Below are 20,940 nucleotides of genomic sequence, written 5' to 3'. Positions count from 1 at the left end.
GAGGAAGCTAGGAACTAAGGTCCATTACTGTGCCAAGAAACCAAGCAAAATGATGTAGCGTGTATTTCTGCCCGGATTCGAACACGGGACTTCATTTTGGAAACACTGCCCTGCCCTCCGCGAGGGCAGGGCAGCATTTTGTTGGTGCACAACTCTGGCGCACCAAGAAGTGAGTCTGGCGCACCAAATCACTACCCTGGCAGCACCAGCGCGCACCACACACGATCCTGGCAGCACCACGTTTTTCTGCTCTGCCCTCCGCGAGGGCAGGGCAGCATTCTGCGCACCAAGGCACGATCCTGGCGGCACCAGCGCGCATCACAGCTTGAATCTGGCAGCACCAAGCACGCACCGTGGCACATTTCTGGCGCACCAATTTTTCCTGCCCTGCCCTCCGCGAGGGCAGGGCAGCGTTTTGTGCACCAAGACCGCACCAAGCAAGCACCAACACGCACCAAATCCTGCACTGCCCTCCGCAAGGGCAGGGCAGCCTCCTGGGAGCTATTATTTTTGGGCCAAAAATTTAATTAAAAATGCAATTCAATTCAATTCTTCACCAAATCAAAAGCCCATCCAAATCCCAAGATCCAAGAATAGAAAGTGTATAAATAGGAGTTAGTTTGATGTAATTAGGAGCTTTACTTTGAACCTTTACTTTCACTTTTGAACTTTGGATATTTACCTTTTACTTGATTTTTGAATTTCATACTTCCTTTGGAGCTTTGAATTCTGCAAATTCTCTTGGTGACTTCACTGAGATTTCAGAGAATTAGGGAGGAGAATTGATCTCTCTTCTTCCTCGTTCTTGCTTGGGTCTTTTTAATTTCCTTGTTTTGAGTTTTGGGTGTGAAGAGTTGAGGAACTTCTGTCTCAACCTCCATTCCAAAATCTCTTTAAATCTTCTCTGCATAATTAAATTGAATTTCAATTTCCTTTACTGCTTCTTCTTCAATTTCTTGTCAATTGCTTTGTGAACTTGGATCTGGGAAGGCAATTGAGATCTAGGCTTTGCTACCTGATGCCTCAAAACAAACCTTCACAGCTAATGGACATAGGGTGAAGCACTATTTTGGTGGCCCCTGGAGCAAGGAAGAGAGTGTGCAACTCTTAACATGAGTAAAGAAGCTGCAGTGTTGGGGCAGAGGAAGGAAAAGAAGCTTCATGTTATCTACTATGCAAGTAAGGTATTGAATGAAGCTCAAAAAAACTACACCACAACAGAGAAAGAGCTACTAGCTGTGGTATATGCTTTTGATAAGTTTAGACAATATTTGATTGGATCTAAAGTCTTAGTGTATACTGACCATGCTGCTCTTAAGTATCTTATGTCAAAACAGGATGCCAAACCAAGGCTAATCAGATGGGTGCTACTCCTACAAGAGTTTGACATTGAGATAAAAGATAGAAAGGGCAATGAAAATCAAGTTGCTGATCACTTATCAAGGGTACCACAAGATGCATGCCAAGACAACCTTCCATCAATAAATGAAGAATTTCCAGATGAGCACCTCTTGCAAATTCAACATGTCCCTTGGTTTGCAGACATGGCCAACTACAAGGCGGGAAGAATCATTCCACAAGAGTACACAAAACAACAAGTCAAGAAGCTGCTGCATGAGGCTAAGTTCTTCTTCTGGGATGAGCCATTCTTGTTCAAAAGATGCCCAGATGGAATGATAAGAAGATGTGTGTCAGAAGGTGAGATGAAGGACATACTTTGGCATTGTCACAACTCTAGTTATGGTGGTCATTTTGGAGCTGAAAGAACAGCTGCAAAGGTCCTTCAAAGTGGTTTCTACTGGCCTTCAATCTTCAAGGATGCTAGGGAGTTTGTGAGCCAATGCAATGAATGTCAAAGAACAGGGGGTTTATCAAAGAAAAATGAGATGCCTCAAAAGTTCATTTTGGAAGTGGAACTCTTTGATCTGTGGGGAATAGATTTCATGGGACCCTTCCCTCCATCTTACACATTCAAATACATTTTGGTAGCAGTAGAGTATGTTTCCAAATGGGTAGAAGCCATAGCCACCACCACATGTGATACCAACGTGGTCTTGCAATTCCTCAAGAAGAACATCTTCACTAGATTTGGAGTGCCCAAAGGACTCATAAGTGATGGGGGAAGCCACTTCTGCAACAAGCAACTAAACTCTCTACTCCACAAATATGGTGTTACTCACAAAGTGGCCACACCATATCACCCACAAACCAATGGGCAAGCTGAACTTGCCAACAGAGAGCTAAAAAGGATCTTGGAGAAAACTGTGGGAACAACAAGAAAGGATTGGGTTAGGAAGCTGGATGATGCACTTTGGGCATATAGGACAGCCTTCAAGACACCCATAGGAAAATCTCCATTTCAGCTGGTGTATGGAAAGGCATGCCACCTCCCTGTGGAGCTTGAACATAAGGCCTTTTGGGCCACCAAACTTCTGAATTTAGATGCTCAAGCAGCAGGAGAGAAGAGGTTGCTACAACTCAATGAACTTGAGGAGTTCAGATTGGAGGCATATGAAAATGCCAAAATATACAAAGAGAGAGCAAAGAGATGGCATGATAAGAGGATCTCTCAAAGAACATTCGAACCAGGCCAAAAGGTGTTGTTATTCAATTCAAGATTGAAGATCTTTCCTGGGAAGCTGAGGTCTAGATGGACTGGGCCATACACAGCGTTGGCAACTTGGCTGGCAGCACATCCTGGCGTTGGCAACTTGGCTGGCACCCAAGACTTGGTGCCTAGCCAAGCAACTATTTCTGGCATTGCCAAGGAACACGCCAATGATAGTGGCGTTGACAACGTGCTCGAGGTTGTTTCCTATGGTGCCAAAGTTGCTTGGCGTTGCCTTGAATAACGCCTATGGTTCTTGGCGTTGGCAACGCCCTCGAGCTCCTCTTCAAAGCTTCATTCATGTGCTTGGCGTTGCCTTGGATAACGCCAGTGAAGTAGCACGTTGGCAACGTGCTCGAGCTTCATGGCTGGGCAAAGTTCCTTGTTTGTGTGGCGTTGCCTAGGATCACGCCTATGGTTCCTGGCGTTGGCAACGCCCTCGAAGCTCCTTCATGGCCCAAGTTCCTTGCTTGTGTGCGTTGTCCATAATAACTCACTCCTTTCTCCAAGTTGGCAACGCCAACTTCTCTTCCAAGGCTGCCTGGCGTTACCTTCAACAACGCAGCCTATTCTTCAAGTTGGCAACGCCAACTTTGCTTCTCCAGGGCTGCCTGGCGTTGCCATGAACAACGCCCACTATCTCCAAGTTGGCAACGCCAACTTCTTCTTGCAAGGCTGCCTGGCGTTGCCATGAACAACGCCCACTATCTCCAAGTTGGCAACGCCAACTTCTTCTTGCCCAGCTTGCATCATTCTTGCTTCCATGCTTCCTTGTTTCATCACCTATCATCAACAAGGGAAGTAGCTTCAAAGTCTTACCAATTCATGCAATAAATTTCATGAGATTCATTCATACTCATTCATATATGCATTCCTTAAATCATTTGCATGAATTTGGCTAGAATCACATGTTCCTTGGTATTCTCATGCATGGAGACAAAACTCATAAAAGGACTTGTTTATTTAGAGAAAATGAGTGAAAGTAAGCTAAAACCAACTAAACTAACTAACTAATATAGCAAATATGCACTTGCATCACTACCTAGTCTCTGGAGACCTGAGATCCCAATTTACTTTTGGTTCTTCTGTGAACCTCTGCTGCACTTTAATTTCCATTTCTGCCCAATTCATCTTCTACTTAATTAATTGTTGCAATTTACTTTCTCTTTGATTAGATTCTGCAATCCCAGTCCTCAAACCCCTTTTATATTCAAGCAATTTACATTTCTTGCCATTTAAGTTACTGCAATTTACATTTCTTGCACTTTAAGTTTCAGTCATTTACTTTCTTGTTCTTTAAGATTCTGCAAGTTTACTTTCCTGCTCTTTAATTTACTGCAATTTGCCCTTCCCCCTTTACATTTACTGTCATTTACTTCCTGTTAAACACAAATCACTCAACCAACACTTGATTCGCTTGACTAAACCAACCACTAAACTAAAATTGCTCAATCCTTCAATCCCTGTGGGATCGACCTCACTCATGTGAGTTATTATTACTTGATGCGACCCGGTACACTTGCCGGTGAGTTTTGTGTCGGATCGTTTTCCGCACATCAATAGCCACTGACAACGGTGAAACCCTTGCATAAGCTTGCCATGGAAAGGAGTAAGAGGGATTGGATGAAGACAGTAGGAAAGCAGAGAGACGGAAGGGACCAAGCATCTTCATACGCTTATCTGAAATTCCTACCAATGAATTACATAAGTATCTCTATCTTTACCTTTATGTTTTATTCATCATCTATACCCATTTGAGTCTGCCTGACTAAGATTTACAAGGTGACCATAGCTTGCTTCATACCAACAATCTCCGTGGGATCGACCCTTACTCGCGTAAGGTTTATTACTTGGACGACCCAGTGCACTTGCTGGTTAGTTGTGCGAAGTTGTGTTTATGCCATGGTATTGAACACCAAGTTTTTGGATTCATTACCGGGGATTATTTGAGTTGTGAAAAGTATTGATCACAATTTCGTGCACCACAGGTGCATTGCACAGGCCAAATGGCATCCTTCTGTATGCAAATACTCCAGATGGGCATGTGAATGCCGTTTTCTCCTGATCCTGGGGATCTACTGCAATTTGATTATAACCTGAATATCCATCCAGGAAGCAGTAGTATTCATGACCTGCTAGTCTTTCTAGCATCTGGTCTATGAATGGTAAAGGAAAATGATCCTTTCTGGTGGCTGTATTGAGCATTCTGTAATCAATACACATACGCCACCCAGTAACTGTTCTTGTAGGAACCAGTTCATTTTTTTCATTATGAACCACTGTCATGCCACCTTTCTTAGGGACGACTTGGACAAAGCTCACCCAGGGGCTGTCAGAAATAGGATAAATAATCCCAGCCTCTAGTAACTTAGTGACCTCTTTCTGCACTACTTCCTTCATGGCTGGGTTCAGCCGCCTTTGTGGTTGAACCACTGGCTTAGCGTCACCTTCCAGTAAGATCTTGTGCATGCATCTAGCTGGGCTAATGCCCTTAAGATCACTGATGGACCACCCAAGAGCTGTCTTGTGTGTCCTTAGCACTTGAATTAGTGCTTCCTCTTCCTGTGGCTCTAAGGTAAAGCTTATGATTACAGGAAAGGTATCACCTTCTCCCAGGAATGCATATTTTAGGGAAGGTGGTAATGGTTTGAGCTCGGGTTTAGGAGGTTTCTCCTCTTCCTGAGGGATTTTCAGAGGTTCTACTATTCTCTCTGACTCCTCCGGATCAGGCTGAACGTCTTTAAAGATGTTCTCTAGCTCTGATTCGAGACTCTCAGCCGTATTGACCTCTCTTACTAGAGAGTCAATAATATCAACATTCATGCAGTCATTTGGGGTGTTTGGATGTTGCATGGCTTTGACAACATTTAACTTGAACTCCTCCTCATTGACTCTCAAGGTCACTTCCCCTTTTTGGACGTCAATGAGGGTTCGGCCAGTTGCTAGGAAAGGTCTTCCTAGAATAAGAGTTGCACTCTTGTGCTCCTCCATTTCCAGCACCACAAAGTCGGTAGGAAAGGCAAATGGCCCAACCTTGACAATCATGTCCTCAATCACGCCTGATGGGTATTTAATGGAGCCATCAGCAAGTTGAAGACATATCCTGGTTGGTTTGATTTCTTCAGTTAAACCAAGCTTTCTGATAGTAGATGCAGGTGTTAGGTTGATACTTGCCCCAAGATCACATAAAGCTTGCTTGGTGCAAGTGCCCTCTAATGTGCATGGTATCATAAAGCTCCCAGGATCTTTAAGCTTCTCAGGTAAGCTTTTCAGAATGACTGCACTGCATTCTTCAGTGAGGTAAACTTTTTCAGTTTCCCTCCAATCCTTCTTGTGACTTAAGATCTCTTTCATGAACTTAGCATAAGATGGTATTTGCTCAAGTGCTTCTGCAAACGGAATCTTTATTTCAAGAGTCCTGAGATAGTCTGCAAAGCGGGCAAATTGCTTATCCTGTTCTGCTTGGCGGAGTTTTTGAGGATAAGGCATTTTGGCTTTGTATTCCTCAACCTTAGTTGCTGCAGGTTTATTACCTATAGAAGTGGGTTGGGAAGCCTTTTTAGAAGGGTTGTTATCAGCACTTGTATGTGACTGATCCCCCACTGGTATTTGAATGCCAGGGGTGGAAGCTGGAGTGGTGTTAGACGCCACCTCCTTGTTTGTTACTGGCGTTTGAATGCCAGAACCATGCTCCCTTTGGGCGTTCAACGCCGGATTCATGCTTGTCTCTGGCGTTGAACGCCAGGAATGAGCATGGTCTGGGCGTTCAGCGCCAGCTTTATTCCTCTCTGGGCTCTGACTGTCCTCAGAGGGATTTTGATTAGCCATTTGTTCATTTCTTGGTTTCCTGCTGCTTTGAAGTGAGGTATTTAATGTTTTCCCACTTCTTAATTGAACTGCTTGACATTCTTCTGCTATTTGTTTTGACAGTTGCTTTTCTGTCTGCTTTAATTGTTCTTCCATATTCCTGTTAGCCATTCTTGTTTCCTGTAATATTTCCTTGAATTCGGCTAGCTGCTGAGTTAGAAAGTCTAATTGCTGATTGAATTCATTAGCCTGATCCACCGGACTGAGCTCAGCAGTTACTGTTTTAGCTTCTTCTTTCATGGAAGATTCACTGCTTAGGTACAGATGTTGATTTCTGGCAACTGTATCAATAAGCTCTTGAGCTTCTTCAATTGTTTTTGTCATATGTATAGATCCACCAGCTGAGTGGTCTAGAGAAATCTGAGCTTTTTCTGTATGCCCATAGTAGAAGATGTCTAATTGCACCTATTCTGAAAACATTTCAGAGGGGCATTTTCTTAGCATCTCTCTGTATCTTTCCCAAGCATCATAAAGAGATTCATTATCTCCTTGTTTGAAGCCTTGGATGCTTAGCCTTAGCTGTGTCATCCGTTTTGGAGGGAAATAGTGATTCAGGAATTTTTCTGACAGTTGCTTCCATGTTTTTATGCTGTTCTTAGGCTGGTTACTTAACCACCTCTTAGCTTGATCTTTTACAGCAAATGGAAACAGTAATAATCTGTAGACATCCTGATCCACTTCCTTATCATGTATTGTGTCAGCAATTTGCAAAAATTACGCCAAAAACTCTGTAGGTTCTTCATGTGGAAGACCAGAATACTGACAGTTTTGCTGCACCATGATAATGAGCTGAGGATTCAACTCAAAGCTACTAACTCCAATGGAGGGTATACAGATACTACTCCCATATGAAGCAGTAGTGGGGTTAGCATATGACCCCAGAGTCCTCTTGGACTGTTCATTCCTACTTGCTTCCATGATGGAATACAAGGGATAATTTATATGTTGATATTATTATTTTTTTTGAATAAAAATTTTTTATAAAATAAAATAAAAAAACGAAATAAATAAAAGAAATTGGAAATATTTTGAAATTGAAATTTGAATTTTATGTAAAAAATTTCGAAAATGTAGTTTTAAAATTAGTTAGAAAAGATATATATATATTTTTTTTTGAATTTTGAATTTTATGATGAAAGAGAAAAACACATAAAAGACACAAGACTTAAAATTTTTAGATCTAATGCTCCTTATTTTCGAAAATTTTGGAGGGAAAACACCAAGGAACACCAAACTTAAAAATTTTAAGATCAAGACACAAGAAAAACTCAAGAACACCTTGAAGATTCACAAGAACACCAAGAACAAAAGGAAGAACACCAAACTTAAAATTTTTAGAAAACTTTAATAAAATTTTCGAAAATTATGAAAAGATTAACAAGAAAACACCAAACTTAAAGTTTGGCACAAGATTAAATCAAGAAAAATTATTTTTGAAAAAGGATTTTAAAAAGAAAGTGCCCAATTGTTAAGAACATAAACCCCCGCTATAACCAACTGAGCTAAAAATGTAACGTATTTTAAAGATGTGTTATTTTTATGGATAAAAGTATAATTTTTGAAAGTTAATGTTTTGAAAAAGCACAAGAAAAACAAGAAAAGACACAAAACAAGAAAAACTTGAGATCAAACAAGAAAAATAAACAAGAACAACTTGAAGATCAATGAAGAACAAGGAACACAAGTCGAAAATTTTAAAGAAAAATATAAGATATGCAATTGACACCAAACTTAGAATAAAACACTAAACTCACGAAAATTAGCAATTAATTAAGAAAAATAATAAATTTTGAAAAGAAAATTTTTTTGAAAAGAAACTATCCTATCAAGATTTAATGACTCTATAACAATAAAAATAAATTATTCCTAATCTAAGAAATAAAATAAACCTTTAGTTGTTCAAACTCGAATAATCCCCGGCAACGGTGCCAAAAACTTGGTGCACGAAATCTTAATCTCAATATCAAAATCAAAATTTCTTATGATCTCGTACCACTAACCAGCAAGTGCACTGGGTCGTCCAAGTAATACCTTACGTGAGTAAGGGTCGATCCCACGGAGATTATTGGTTTGAAGCAAACTATATTTATTTTATTAATCTTAGTCAGGAGGCCAGTAAGATTATTTGGATTTAATTGTAAGAAGTCAAAGTGTTTAAAATTATTAGAAAAATAATAGAGAATCAAAGCGTTACTTGTTGTTCAGTAATGAGAAATATGTTGGAGTTTTGGAGATGCTTTGTCCTCTGAACTTCAACTCTTCCTTGAAATCCTTTTCCACACGTAAAATCCCTTCTATGGCAAGCTCTATGTAGGGTGTCACCGTTGTCAATGGCTACTTCCCATCCTCTCAGTGAAAACGTTCCTATGCTCTGTCACAGCACAGCTAATTATCTGTCGGTTCTCAATCAGGTTGGAATAGAATCCATTGATTCTTTTGCGTTTGTCACTAACGCCCAGCCTTCAGGAGTTTGAAGCTCGTCACAGTAATGAAAATGTAATAAAAACTAATGAAAATGTAATAAAAACTAACTAAAATATACTAAAAACATACTAAAAACAATGCCAAAAAGCGTATAAATTATCCGCTCATCAGTGAACCTCCTTGTGACTACCAAAAACTACCACTATATGCCTATGAGCTATATCCTCAATATAGTCCTCAACCACCATACTCACAAGCCCCATTCTACCATACACCCTCCTATGATCCACCTCCATCATATTACCAACCTTCTCTACCACATCCTTGTGACCATTATGAGCGAAAACCTAAAGAACCACCCCAATACACACCATCTCCATATTTCCACCAAGAAGAACCACCTTCCTATTATGAACCCTTCCTCCCAAATTATGAACCCTCCTATCAACCCCAAAACCATTTATACAACCCACTTACCCCCACCCATTCAAATTCAAACCATCTCCCTCCCAAACCCAACCCCTATTACAAGAATTCCATCTCCACTCCACTCATATATAAGCCCCTCATCACTCCTTCATTTTCACACATCATAACCACCTAAAACCCCCCTTGGCCGAACCATTCACACACCTCCATCACCTCCATCTCTTATTCCTCTAATCCTTTCTTTCTTCTTTTGCTCGAGGACGAGCAAACCTTTTAAATTTGGTGTGAAAAATGCTCTGCTTTTTGTTTTTACATAACCATTAATGGCACCTAAGGCCAGAGAAACCTCTAGGAAGAGGAAAGGAAAGGCAGTTGCTTCCAACTCTGAGTCATGGGAGATGGAGAGATTCATCTCAAAAGCCCATCACTAGAAAGAGGATGGAGCAAACAAGAGAGCCTACTCATGGACCTCAACAAGAGCATGAGGAAGTCCCTCATCAAGAAATCCCTAAGATGCCTCAAGGGATGCATTTCCCTCCATACAACTATTGGGAGCAACTCAACACCTCTTTAGGGGAATTGAGTTTCAACATGGAGCAACTAAGAGTAGAGCACCAAGAGCACTCCATTATCCTCCATGAAATCAGAGAGGACCAAAAGTCCATGAGAGAGGAGCAACAAAGCAAGGAAGAGATATTGAGGAGCTAAAGCACCCCATAGGATCTTCAAGAGGAAGAACTAGTCGCCGCCACTAAGGTGGACCCATTCTTTAATTTCCTTGTTCTTATTTTTCTATTTTTTCGTTTCATCTGCTTTATGTTTGGTCTATGTTTGTGTCTTTATTACATGATCATTAGTGTTTAGAGTCTATGTCTTAAAGCTATGAATGTTCTATGAATCTTTCACCTTTCTTAAATGAAAAATGTTTCTATTTGCAAAAGAACAAGAAGTACATGGATTTCGAATTCTATCTTGAAAATAGTTTAATTATTTTTATGTGGTGGCAATACTTTTTGTTTTCTGAATGAATGCTTGAACAGTGCATATTTTTGATAGTGAAGTGTATGAATGTTAAAATTGTTGGCTTTTGAAAGAATAATAAAAAAAGAGAAATGTTATTGATAATCTAAAAAATAATAAAATTGATTCTTGAAGTAAGAAAAAGCAGTGAAAAACACAAAGCTTGCGACAAAAAAATGGCGAAAAATAAAGAACAAGAAAGAAAAAGAAAAAGCAAGCAGAAAAAGCCAATAGCTCTTCAAACCAAAAGGCAAGAGCAAAAACCCAGTAACCCTTTAAACTAAAAGGCAATCGTAAAAAGGATCCAAGGCTTTGGGCATTAATGGATAGGAGGGCCCAAAGAAATAAAATCCTGGCTTAAGCGGCTAATTCAAGCTGTCCCTAACCATGTGCTTGTGTTATGTAGGTCCAAGTGAAAAGCTTGGGACTGAGTGATTAAAGTCGTGATCCAAAGCAAAAAGGGTGTGCTTAAGAACTCTGGGCACCTCTAACTGGGGACTCTAGCAAAGCTGAGTAACAATCTGAAAAGGTTCATCCAGTTATGTGTCCGCGGCATTTATGTATCCAGTAGTAATACTGGAAAACAAAATGCTAAGGGTCACGGCCAAGACTCATAAAGTAGTTGTGTTCAAGAATCGATATACTAAACTAGGAGAATCAATAACACTATCTGAATTCTGAGTTCCTATGGATGCCAATCATTATGAATTTCAAAGGATAAAGTGAGATGCCAAAACTGTTCAGAAGCAAAAAGCTACTACTCCCTCTCATCTAATTGGAACTAAACTTCATTGATATTTTGAAATTTATTGTATTTTCTCTTCTTTTTATCCTATTTTGTTTTTGGTTGCTTGGGGACAAGCAACAATTTAAGTTTGGTGTTGTGATGAGCGGATAATTTATACGCTTTTTGGCATTGTTTTTAGGTAGTTTTTAGTATGTTTTAGTTACTTTTTATTACATTTTTATTAGTTTTTATGAAAAGATCACATTTCTGGACTTTGCTATGAGTTTGTGTGTTTTTCTGTAATTTGAGGTTTTTTTCTGGCTGAAATTAAGGGACATGAGCAAAAATCTGATTCAGAGGCTGAGAAAGGACTGTAGATGCTGTTGGATTCTGACCTTCCTGCACTCAAACACGTTTTTTTGGAGCTACAGAAGTTCAATTCGTGCGTTTTCAATTTGGCTGGAAAGCTAACATCTTGGGCTTTCCAGCAATGTATAATAGTACATACGTTGCTCGAGATTTGATGGCCCAAACTGGCTTTAAACGCCAGCCAGAGACCATTTTCTAGCGTAAAACGCCGGAATTGGCACCAGAACTGGAGTTAAACGCCCAAACTGGTATCCAAGCTGGCGTTTAACTCTAGAAAAGTCCTATTGGTGCACGAAATTATGATCATCAATGGCGCCATCAACATGGTACGCTCAATTGCAATCTCAACTCTTTATCACAACTTCGCACAACTAACCAGCAAGTGCACTGGGTCATCCAAGTAATAAACCATACGCGAGTAAGGGTCGATCCCACGGAGATTTTTGGTATGAAGCAAGCTATGGTCATCTTGTAAATCTCAGTCAGGCAGATTCAAATGGTTATGGATGATTTATGAATAAAGCATAAAATAAAGATAGAGATACTTATGTAATTCATTGGTGAGAATTTCAGATAAGCGAATGGAGATGCTTTGTCCCTTCCGTCTCTCTGCTTTCCTACTATCTTCATCCAATCCTTCTTACTCCTTTCCAGGGTAAGCTGTATGTTGGGCATCATCGTTGTCAGTGGCTACAGTCCCGTCCTCTCAGTGAAAATGTTTAACGCGCTCTGTCACAGCACGGCTAATCATCTGTCGGTTCTCAATCAGGTTGGAATAGAATCCATTGATTCTTTTGCGTCTGTCACTAATGCCCAGCCTTCAGGAGTTTGAAGCTCGTCACAGTCATTCAATCATTGAATCCTACTCAGAATACCACAGACAAGGTTTAGACCTTCCGGATTCTCTTGAATGCCGCCATCAATTCTAGCTTATACCACGAAAATTCCGATTAAGGGATCCAAGAGATATCCACTCAATCTAAGGTAGAACGGAGGTGGTTGTCAGGCACACGTTCATAGGTGAGAATGATGATGAATGTCACGGATCATCACATTCATCAAGTTGAGGAACAAATGATATCTTAGAACAAGAATAAGCCGAATTGAATAGAAGAACAATAGTAATTGCATTGATACTCGAGGTACAGCAGAGCTCCACACCTTAATTTATGGTGTGTAGAAACTCCACCGTTGAAAATACATAAGAACAAGGTCTAGGCATGGCCGTGAGGCCGACCCTAAAAACGTGACCAAAAGATTCAAAGATCTAAAGATGATCAAAGATCCAAAGATGAAAATACAATAGCAAAAGGTCCTATTTGTAGAGAACTAGTAGCCTAGGGTTTACAAAGATGAGTAAATGACATAAAAATCCACTTCCAGGCCCACTTGGTGTGTGCTTGGGCTGAGCATTGAAGCTTTCATGTGTAGAGACTTTTCTTGGAGTTAAACGCCAGCTTTTGTGCCAGATTGGGCGTTTAACTCCCATTCTTGTGCCAGTTCCGGCGTTTAACGCTGGGCAGTTTTGAGCTGATTTGGAACGCCAGTTTGGGCCATCAAATCTCGGGCAAAGTATAAACTATTATAAATTGCTGGAAAGCCCAGGATGTCTACTTTCCAACGCAATTAAGAGCGCACCAATTGGGCTTCTGTAGCTCCAGAAAATCCACTTCGAGTGCAGGGAGGTCAGAATCCAACAGCATCTACAGTCCTTTTCAGCCTCTGAATCAGATTTTTGCTCAGGTCCCTCAATTTCAGCCAGAAAATACCTAAAATCACAGAAAAACACACAAACTCATAGTGAAGTCCAGAAAAGTGAATTTTAACTAAAAACTAATAAAAATATAATAAAAACTAACTAAAACATACTAAAAACATACTAAAAACAATGCCAAAAAGCGTATAAATTATCCACTCATCACAACACCAAACTTAAATTGTTGCTTGTCCCCAAGCAACTGAAATTCAAATAAGATAAAAAGAAGAGAATATGCAATGAATTCCAAAAACATCTACGAAGATCAGTATTAATTAGATGAGCGGGGCTTTTAGCTTTTTGCCTCTGAACAGTTTTGGCATCTCACTCTATCCTTTGAAATTCAGAATGATTGGCTTCTATGGAAACTCAGAATCCAGATAGTGTTATTGATTCTCCTAGTTAAGTATGATGATTCTTGAACACAGCTACTTTATGAGTCTTGGCCGTGGCCCAAAGCACTCTGTCTTCCAGTATTACCACCGGATACATACATGCCACAGACACATAATTGGGTGAACCTTTTCAGATTGCGACTCAGCTTTGCTAGAGTCCCCAATTAGAGGTGTCCAGGGTTCTTAAGCACACTCTTTTTGCCTTGGATCATGACTTTATTTTTTTCTTTTTCTTTTCGTTTTTTTTGCTATTTACTGCTTTTTCTTGCTTCAAGAATCATTTTTATGATTTTTTAGATCCTCAATAACATGTCTCCTTTTTCATCATTCTTTCAAGAGCCAACATTCATGAACAACAAATTCAAAAGACATATGCACTATTCAAGCATACATTCAGAAGTCAAAAGTATTGCCACCACTTCAAAATAATTAATCTGTTATAAAATTTAAAATTCATGCAATTCTTCTCTTTTTCAATTAAGAACATTTTTCATTTAGGAAAGGTGATGGATTCATAGGACATTCATAACTTTAAGGCATAGACACTAAGACACTAATGATCATAAGACACAAACATAGATAAACATAAGCATGAAAAATCGAAAAACAGGAAAATAAAGAACAAGGAAATTAAGGAATGGGTCCACCTTAGTGATGGTGGCTTGTTCTTCCTCTTGAAGATCTTATGGAGTGCTTGAGCTCCTCAATGTCTCTTCCTTGCCTTTGTTGCTCCTCTCTCATGATTCTTTGATCTTCTCTAATTTCATGGAGGAGGATGGAATGTTCTTGGTGCTCCACCCTTAGTTGTCCCATGTTGGAACTCAATTCTCCTAGGGAGGTGTTGATTTGCTCCCAATAGTTTTGTGGAGGAAAGTGCATCCCTTGAGGCATCTCAGGGATTTCATGATGAGTGAGGTCTCTTGTTTGCTTCATCCTTTTCTTAGTGATGGGCTTGTCCTCATCAATGAGGATGTCTCCCTCTATGTCAACTCCAACCGAATAATAGAGGTGACAAATGAGATGAGGGAAGGCTAACCTTGCCAAGGTAGAGGACTTGTCCGCCACCTTATAAAGTTCTTGGGATATAACCTCATGAACTTCTACTTCTTCTCCAATCATGATGCTATGAATCATGATAGCCCGGTCTATAGTAACTTCGGACCGGTTGCTAGCGGGAATGATTGAGCGTTGGATAAACTCTAACCATCCCCTAGCCACGGGCTTGAGGTCATGCCTTCTCAGTTGAATCGGCTTCCCTCTTGAATCTCTCTTCCATTGAGCGCCCTCTTCACAAATGTCTATGAGGACTTGGTCCAACCTTTGATCAAAGTTGACCCTTCTAGTGTAAGGGTGTTCATCTCCTTGCATCATGGGCAAGTTGAATGCCAACCTTACATTTTCCGGACTAAAATCTAAGCATTTCCCTCGAACCATTGTAAGCCAATTCTTTGGATCCGGGTTCACACTTTGATCATGGTTCTTGGTGATCCATGCATTGGCATAGAACTCTTGAACCATTAAGATTCTGACTTGTTGAATGGGGTTGGTAAGAACTTCCCAACCTCTTCTTCGGATCTCATGTCGGATCTCCGGATATTCACTCTTTTTGAGTTTGAAAGGGACCTCGGGGATCACCTTCTTCATGGCCACAACTTCATAGAAGTGGTCTTGATGTACCCTTGAGATGAATCTCTCCATCTCCCATGACTCGGAGTAGGAGGCTTTTGCCTTCCCTTTCCTCTTTCTAGAGGTTTCTCCGACCTTAGGTGCCATAAATGGTTATGGAAAAACAAAAAGCAATGCTTTTACCACACCAAACTTAGAAGGTTTGCTCGTCCTCGAGCAAAAGAAGAAAGAAGAGAGTAGAAGAAGAAGAAATAGAGGAGATGGAGGTGGCTTTATGGTTCAGCCAAGTGGAGAAGTAGTGTTTAAGTTGTGTGAAAATGAGGTGGTGAAGATGGGTTTATAAAGGGGTGGAGAGAGGGGTAGGGTTCGGTCATGTATGGGTGGGTTTGGGAGGGAAAGTGGTTTGAATTTGAATGGTAGGGTAGGTGGGGTTTTATGAAGGATGGATGTGAGTGGTGAAGAAAATGGTAGGATTTGATAGGTGAGGGGTTTTTTGGGGAAGAGGTGTTGAGGTGATTGGTGAATGGGTGAAGAAGAGAGAGAGTGGTGGGGTAGGTGGGGATCCTGTGGGGTCCACAGATCCTGAGGTGTCAAGGAAAATTCATCCCTGCACCAAGTGGCAAGCAAAAATGCTCTTTATGCCAATTCTGGCATTAAACGCCGGGCTGGTGCCCATTTCTGGCATTTAACGCCAGCTTCTTGCCCTTTCCTGGCGTTTAACGCCAGTCTGGGGCCCCTTTCTGGCGTTAAACGCCCATAATGGTGCCAGACTGGGCGTTAAACGCCCATTTGCTGCCCTTATTGGCGTTTAAACGCCAACAAGGTTTTCCTCCAGGGTGTGCTGTTTTTCTTTCTGTTTTTCATTCTATTTTTGCTTTTTCAATTGATTTTGTGACTTTCCATGATCATCAACCTACAGAAAACATAAAATAACAACGGAAAATAGATAAATATAACATTGGGTTGCCTCCCAACAAGCGCTTCTTTAATGTCAGTAGCTTGACAGTGGGCTCTCACTGAGCCTCACAGATGCTCAGAGCAATGTTGGAATCTCCCAACACCAAACTTAGAGTTTGAATGTGGGGGTTCAACACCAAACTTAGAAGTTGGTTGTGGCCTCCCAACACCAAACTTAGAGTTTGACTGTGGGGGCTTTGTTTGACTCTGTTTTGAGAGAAGCTCTTCATGCTTCCTCTCCATGGTAATAGAGGGATATCCTTGAGCCTTAAACACAAAGGATTCTTTATTCACTTGAATGATCGACTCTCTTCTGTCAACATCAATCACAGCCTTTGCTGTGGCTAGGAAGGGTCTGCCAAGGATGATGGATTCATCCATTCACTTCCCAGTCTCTAGGACTATGAAATCAGCAGGGATGTAATGGTCTTCAATCTTTACCAGAACATCCTCTACAAGTCCATAAGCTTGTTTTCTTGAATTGTCTGCCATCTCTAGTGAGATTCTTGCAGCTTGTACCTCAAAGATCCCTAGCTTCTCCATTACAGAGAGAGGCATGAGGTTTATGCTTGACCCTAGGTCACACAGAGCCTTCTTAAAGGTCATGGTGCCTATGGTACAAGTGATGCCAAGGCATCTTAGGCTAGTTTCACTAGCATTTTTCTGTTAGTTTTAGTTGTTTTATGCATTTTCTTGAGCTTAAAGTAACCAAGAATGGTTAAATGAATAACAAAGCAATAAACCATCCAAACAGTATGATTTTGATGCAAATTTCATGAGTTTTTAGTTATATTACTTGAATGCTATGAATGAAAGATTTCTCATGAAATTTTGCAAGACTTTGATGCAGTTGTTTGGATGATTTCAGGGAAGAAGAGGCTAGGCAAGGAAGCAACAAAATCAATAAAGGAAGCTTGAATATCACATGTGGAGTTTAAGCTCCAGTTTAAGCTTAAACTGGAGCTTAAATGCCAAAATCATGAAAGCTGAGGAAAGGCTGAAAGTGGCATTTAACCTCCAGTTTAACCTTAAACTGGAAGTTAAACGCCAGAATTGAAAGCACCAGGGAGCCATTTCCACGTTTAAGCTCCAGTTTAACCTTAAACTGGAGCTTAAACGTTAAACTGGAGCTTAAACGTGTTCGACCATTCTCCTCCAGGGTTGCGTTTTGCATTTCCACGTTTAAGCTTCAGTTTAACCTTAAACTGAAGCTTAAACGTGTTCGACAATTCCACACTCCAGGGTTGCCTTCTTCCATTTCCACGTTTAAGTTTCAGTTTAACCTTAAACTGAAGCTCAAACGTGTTCGACTCATATCACCTCCAGGAGTGTCCAACGTTTAAGTTGCAGTTTAAGCTTAAACTGCAACTTAAACGCCACTAATTGAAAAGGTTTCTGGACCAAAGATATTGCAGTTTAAGTTAGCATTTGAGCACAAACATTAACTTAAACATACTCTGGTATGAAACCCAATTGAATATCATGGTTTATGGGATTGGGCCTGAAGAATTGATGAGTCTGAAATTTCAATTTGTTGAGTCATGTGTCAGTACTTGATTATCACTAAGTTGGCTCAATAAATGTTACAGAATTGGATCAGCAGCCTCATCAGGATTATGGATCATAAACCCAAGGCAAAAGGAAATCAGGAAAAGGCCTCAAAGCCCAAGAAACACAACAGAAGCTCAATTTAGAAAGTGTATAAATAGGATAGAATCTAAGTTTGAGAGAACTTTATCGGGGAACTTTTGGATCATTTTTCTAGTTTTCATACTTTTTGTAATTGAATTCAGAGCTATGACTCACTAAACCCCTTTCATTGGGTTAGGGAGATCTATTGTAATTCAATGAATCAATAATAGTTTTTATCTTCTTCTTCAATCTTTTCTCTTGAATTTTGTTAGAAAGCTTCTCGATCTAATTCCATTGGTTAGTTGTCTTGGGAAAGAAACTATCCATAATTGGAATCCTTCGGAACCTTGGGAAAGGAATGGAGGATTCATGCTAGAGAAGCTTTCTCACAGTGAATTGGATTGGAGTTTGGATGGATATTGTGACATGTAATCCTACCAAATTGTGGTTCATGAAACTGTGTGGTATAATCAGTGATCGAGCATCATCTCTTCTTATGAACATTTAAACCAAGGGATTGGGAATTTGTTTATTTTTAGAGAGAATTGGTGAGCCAAGGGATTGGGATCCAATCATATAAGATTGCCAAGCAAAATTCAATGAATGCATTGGTTGAGGAAGGGATAAAAATGTTTTGATTCGGAGATCTCAATATCACCTGAAACCCAATGAATTCCCCATTTCTGATCTACCACTTTCTCTTTACATTCTGCAATTAAATTCATGCAATCACCCCGATCCCTTTTTAATTTCAGCAATTTAGCTTCTCGCTCTTTAATTCATGCAATTTAAGATTCCGCAATTTCAATTTCTTGTCATTTACATTTCTCGCCAATTTTACATTCCGCAATTCTCATCTAAATCTTGATTCCGCTCAACTAGAACACACTTCTAATCCGAATTGCTCACTCAACCAATCCTTGTGGGATTCGACCTCACTCTATTGTGAGTTTTTACTTGACGATAACCGGTGCACTTGCCGGAAGGAATTTTTGCCGATCGTGCAATTTCCTAAAATCGTAGCATCAACAAGGTATTGAAAACTTTCCAGGATCCTGTCTCTTTTAAGGTAATCTCTGCCTAGTCAAGTCATCCAGTTCTTTGGTGAGCAAAGGGGGTTTATCCGCCCAAGTCTCATTACCAAATAACTTGTCATTTAGCTTCATGATTGCTCCAAGGTACTTGGCAACTTGCTCTTCAGTGACATTTTCATCCTCTTCAGAGGAAGAATACTCATCAGAGCTCATGAGTGGCAGAAGTAAATCCAATGGAATCTCTATGGTCTCAGTGTGAGCCTCAGATTCCCATGGTTCCTCATTAGGGAACTCATTGGAGGCCAGTGGACGTCTATTGAGGTCCTCCTCAGTGGCGATCACTGCCTCTTCCTCCTCTCCAAATTCGGTCATGTTGATGACCTTGCACTCTCCTTTTGGATTCTCTTCTGTATTGCTTGGAAGAGTACTAGGAGGGAGTTCAGTAACTTTCTTACTCAGCTGACCCACTTGTGCCTCCAAGTTTCTAATGGAGGACCTTGTTTCAGTCATGAAACTTTGAGTGGTTTTGATTAGATCAGAGACCATGGTTGCTAAGTTAGAGTGGCTCTGCTTAGAATTCTCTATCTGTTGCTGAGAAGATGATGGAAAAGGCTTGCCATTGCTAAACCTGTTTCTTCCACCATTATTGTTGTTGAAACCTTGTTGAGGTCTCTGTTGATCCTTCCATGAGAGATTTGGATGATTTCTCCATGAAGGATTATAGGTGTTTCCATAGGGTTCTCCCATGTAATTCACCTCTTCCATTGAAGGGTTCTCAGGATCATAAGCTTCTTCTTCAGATGAAGCGTCCTTAGTACTGCCTGGTGCAGCTTGCAATCCAGACAGACTTTGAGAAATTATATTGACTTGCTGAGTCAATATTTTGTTCTGAGCCAATATGGTATTCAGAGTATCAATCTCAAGAACTCCTTTCTTCTGATTTGTCCCATTGTTCACAGGATTCCTTTCAGAAGTGTACATGAATTGGTTATTTGCAACCATTTCAATTAGTTCTTGAGCTTCTGCAGGTGTCTTCTTCAGATGAAGAGATCCTCCAGCAGAGCTATCCAATGACATCTTGGACAGTTCAGACAGACCATCATAGAAGATACCTCTGATGCTCCATTCAGAAAGCATGTCAGAATGACACTTTCTGATGAATTGTTTGTATCTTTCCCAAGCTTCATAGAGGGATTCACCTTCCTTCTGTCTGAAGGTTTGGACTTCCACTCTAAGCTTACTCAATTTTTGAGGTGGAAAGAACTTTGCTAAGAAGGCATTGACTAGCTTTTCCCAAGAGTTCAGGCTTTCTTTAGGTTGTGAGTCCAACCATATCCTAGCTCTGTCTCTTACAGCAAAAGGGAATAGCATAAGTCTGTAGACCTCAGGGTCAACCCCATTAGTCTTGACAGTGTCACATATTTGCAAGAATTCAGCTAAAAACTGATGAGGATCTTCCAATGGAAGTCCATGGAACTTGCAATTCTGTTGCATTAGAGAAACTAATTGAGGCTCAAGCTCAAAGTTGATTGCTCTAATGGCAGGGATAGAGATGCTTCTCCCATAGAAGTCGGGAGTAGGTGCAGTAAAGTCACCCAGCACCTTCCTTGCATTGTTGGCATTAATGTTATTTTCGGCTGCCATGTGTTCTTCTTCTTTGAAGATTTTTGTTAGGTCCTCTACAGAGAGTTGTGCCTTAGCTTCTCTTAGCTTTCGCTTCAAGGTTCTTTCAGGTTCAGGGTCAGCCTCAACAAGAATGCTTTTGTCTTTGCTCCTGCTCATATGAAAGAGAAGAGAACAAGAAAATATGGAACCCTCTATGTCACAGTATAGAGATTCCTTGAGGTGTCAGAGGAAAAGAAAAATAGAAGGAAGAGGTAGAAGAATTCGAACTTATCAAGAAAGATAGAGTTCAAATTGTGCATTGAAGAGGAGTGTTAGTCCATAAATAGAAGGATGTGAGAAGAGGGGAAGAAATTTTCGAAAATAAATTGAAAAGATTTTAAAAACATTTTGAAAAAATACTAATTGATTTTTGAAAACTAAGAGTGGAAAAGAAATCAAGTGATTTTTGATAAAGATTTTGAAATTAGAAA

General features: G+C 40.3%; 1 non-coding gene across 1 annotated transcript; it reads left to right on the top strand.

Moving 5' to 3' along the window:
* Positions 1-19,979: 19,979 nt before the first annotated feature.
* On the top strand, positions 19,980-20,083 carry LOC130984016 (small nucleolar RNA R71). The gene has a single exon (XR_009087978.1). It is a non-coding gene; the product is annotated as a small nucleolar RNA R71 (small nucleolar RNA).
* The last annotated feature ends 857 nt before the right edge of the window (positions 20,084-20,940 follow it).

The sequence above is a fragment of the Arachis stenosperma genome, chromosome 5 (assembly GCF_014773155.1).
Source record: "Arachis stenosperma cultivar V10309 chromosome 5, arast.V10309.gnm1.PFL2, whole genome shotgun sequence".
In the NCBI taxonomy this organism is placed as follows: domain Eukaryota; kingdom Viridiplantae; phylum Streptophyta; class Magnoliopsida; order Fabales; family Fabaceae; genus Arachis; species Arachis stenosperma.
The sequence above is the reverse complement of the archived record's forward strand: the minus strand, read 5'-3'. Positions and strand labels throughout refer to the sequence as shown.